Source organism: Dipodomys merriami, unplaced genomic scaffold, assembly GCF_024711535.1.
Source record: "Dipodomys merriami isolate MVZ:Mamm:240054 unplaced genomic scaffold, mDipMer1.0.p SCAF_60, whole genome shotgun sequence".
NCBI lineage: Eukaryota > Metazoa > Chordata > Mammalia > Rodentia > Heteromyidae > Dipodomys > Dipodomys merriami.
Window position 1 is genome coordinate 226,584 of NW_027206180.1, and position 3,290 is coordinate 229,873.

At 51.7% G+C, this 3,290-nt stretch overlaps 1 long non-coding RNA gene across 1 annotated transcript; it reads left to right on the forward strand.

Annotated features, from left to right (window-relative positions):
• The first annotated feature begins 325 nt into the window (after positions 1-325).
• Positions 326-2,527, forward strand: LOC138814461 (uncharacterized). Its single transcript, XR_011368009.1, has 3 exons — positions 326-577; positions 1,024-1,142; positions 1,799-2,527. It is a non-coding gene; the product is annotated as an uncharacterized lncRNA (long non-coding RNA).
• Positions 2,528-3,290: the final 763 nt, after the last annotated feature.

Consider the following 3,290-nt stretch of genomic DNA (forward strand, 5'->3'; position numbering starts at 1 on the left):
CTCTGCTCTGTGGGGACAGAGTCCTCAGGGGGCGGGGATTGACACCAGCCAGGTGTGTGGGGGGCGGGAGGGCTGGAAGATTGACAGCTGAAGGAGGGGGACTCTGCTGGGGGTGGGAGGGACAACGCCAGGGGAAGTGCTAGGCTTCATCTCAGGTGGACTGCAGGAGAGAGCGTGGTACGAGCCCAGCTGACCCTAGGAAGTCTCTTATGTGTCACCTTGTGTGGTTTATGGTTCTCCTTCATTGCTCTATGTTGCCCACCCCCCCCCCCAGCCATTCCACACCCAGTCCAGATGTTTTGCCTCCAGTGGTGGACACGGGGTCAGGTCTGGCCAATCAATCAGCGCACAGTGTCTCCCTGGCCACAGTGATTGGGCAAGGGGTGACCATGTGACCCGATGAGAGCCCGTGAGATCACAGGTGGACTTTGACTAGACCCACTGGCAGAGGCTCAGAGAGGTCGAGAGAGTCGCGAAGGACCTCGAGATGCTGAGCCCGAGCTCAAAGCTACTCACCCATAAAGGCTTTCCTGGCGGCCGACTGACTCTTAAGTAGAGAGCTGATTCTCCTCAAGAGGTGAGTTGTGAATGGTGAACCCCCAGGAGGGGCGAGGGGAGGTGGCTTCCTTGGATGAGCTCATTTTATCCTGGCCATTTCGCCAGGCACCATCGCCCACCTCCCTCAAGTTCATATTCGTTTGCGAAGGAGGTTCAGAAAGCCAACTGGGTCCAGGGCACAACGGTGCCTCAGTTTCCCCATTTGCAGAATGAGCGGTGTGGCACTGCCCACCCGGAAGATCTCCATGAGAATACAATGCGTGAATACGTGCACTCACGGAGCCTGAGGCCCACACAGCTCAATCCTCATGGCTGTTTTCTTTGGCCTTGTCCAGAAGGGCACCTGTCCCTTTCCCCTGGCCAACCCTCCACGCCCAGGCATGCTGGGAAAAGGGGCGGCGCTCTTATGGACAGGATTGAGATAAGACAGTTATTTCTTCCCCGTTCTCTCTGCTTATCCTCTAGGGCCGGTGTCCACCCACGGCTGCTCAGAGTCCCTCACCAGCCATAACTCTCCAGGAAGATTCCCAGGAGTGACAAGCAGTAACATATGAGAAGTTTAAGCAAATTCAACCGGAAATAATGTGAGAAAATATTATTCACCCCAGACCCACGCCTGCCTCTCTCTTTGATTTTCTTCATCCAGGATACATTTGTTAAAAAGGGGGGAAAAAAAAAGAAAAGAAAAAGAAAAAGCTCCTTTGATAACAACCAGCAAGCAGATGCTAAATAGCACATGTCATGTTTTTGTTGGGAAATAATTAGTCCGATTGAGTCGCAGGCTTCCTGATACACAAAGGAGGTGGTGGAGGAAATCATGTGTATTTCCTGAGTTCAGATTTTTTTCTTTTCTTTTCTTTTCTTTTTTTTTTTTTGATTTGGGCTTTTTATAGAAGAGTTTGGGTAATGGGAAATTTCCCTGAATAAGGAATCGGAAGGCCGGCCCTCCCTCGGCGGTTACCTCTCTTTTAACATGGCAACAATTGGCAATTACTTTCAGATCCGAAGAGCGCCAGGGTGAATGGAGGAAGGCCGGGCGAGTCATTCTGGCTCTTTTGAAGCTCGCTCTTTCTCTCGCTGGCACCTGATGCCCTCCCCACCCCCCCCCACCCCCCGTTTTCCAGTCCCAAAGACTCAAAGTAATCTATAGCTGGAAATCACTTCCCCAGGCCACAGCTAGGGGAAAAGGCAGTTGGCAAATCCATGAATCAGGGTTTCTTTTCTTCTCCTCTTGTGGCAGGAACGCTTCTGATGGGCTCTCAGACTCAAACGAGAGCTGTGCCAGGGCCCACACTGAGCATCGTAGAAGGCAGACATCCCCGCTGGCGTTCGGGACCTCAGGAACGCCTATGGCTCTGATCAGGACCGCTGGAGACCAAATTGGCCTTGTTTAGCGTCTCATTCATCCCAGGAATCTGGGAGATGACTTCGGTAATGTTGAGGCTGGGGATGATAGAGAAAGTGAGGGCTGGGAGAGATAGAAAGGGCCAGGTCACGAGAAGGGTTTGCACCCTGAATTAAGGTGCATAGACTCGAATCGTCCAAGGAGCAGGAGCTCCTCATGATTTTTTTTCTTTTTAATATGCTTATCCTGGGGCTTGAACTCAGGGCCTGGACACTGTCTCTGAGCTTCTTTTTTGCTCAAGGCTTTTTTGTGCTCTAGCCCCTTGAGCCTCGGGCTCTGTGCCTGTCTTGTGTACCGCCCCTTGCCCCCTCTCCCCCACCTCTCAGCACAAGGCTCCTAAGCGCATAGCTGCGCACAGCTCTCCAAACGCAAGAAAAGCCAACATGTGCTCCCAGATGAACATGTGAAGTGGTGTGCGATTGAGCAGTGGGTTTATAACAACTGTGCCTCTAAAGGGCTGAGGAACAGAAATAATATTTTGAAATGTCTGTAACACCTGGAAGGTGATATGAAAATATCCCCGGCCTCTCTGGTGACAGAGTCCCACACAGAGCAAATGGCACCACACCACGTGCGGCCACCGTTTCAGTCAGCTGCCGCGACTAAGCCACAAACTGGGTGGCTGGACCCCAGAAAGGTCCAGTCTCACGGGACCTGAGACCCGGGTGCGTGTCCCCCGTGGGCGCTAGAAGGAGGTGGAGGTGCTGTGTAACCTGTGGGTAACACAGAGGAAGAGAGATTGGAGCTACGTTCTCAAGAACAGGCCGGCCAGGCACCGTGGGGCACGCCTTTAATCCCAGCTACTCAGGAGGCAGGTAGTGTCCCCTCCCCATGAGCTCGCTCTTAGTGGCCGACACCCATTCGGCTCTCACAACAGGCCTACACACAACACACAGCACACGCAAACCAACCTGGCAGAAGTTCAACTCTTGTGCATACACACAAACACACACACACACCTGACAGAAGTTTAATTCTTCTCAACTTTGCTGAATACCTGTCTATTAATAGTTGCTTATGCTTTCTTTTTCTTTCTTTCTTTTTTTTTTTTTAAAAAGAGAGACATAGAGTCCTGCATTATTTGTGGAGCACTTTGTGCTGTTTCTATACATTTATTTATACACTGTGTAGTGTGCAGAGCAGGGTGAGCATACCTCGTTCCTCAGACACTCACTACATCCACAGTCTTTTCTTCTAGCTCTTTTGGGAAGCACAGAGCACTTCATTGTCATCCGTCGGCACCCTACCGTGCAATAGGCATGCTTTGTGCCTTCGACACCTCGGTAACGCTTCTAGAGTGAAAAGAAATGCTCCCCCTCTGGCTGCG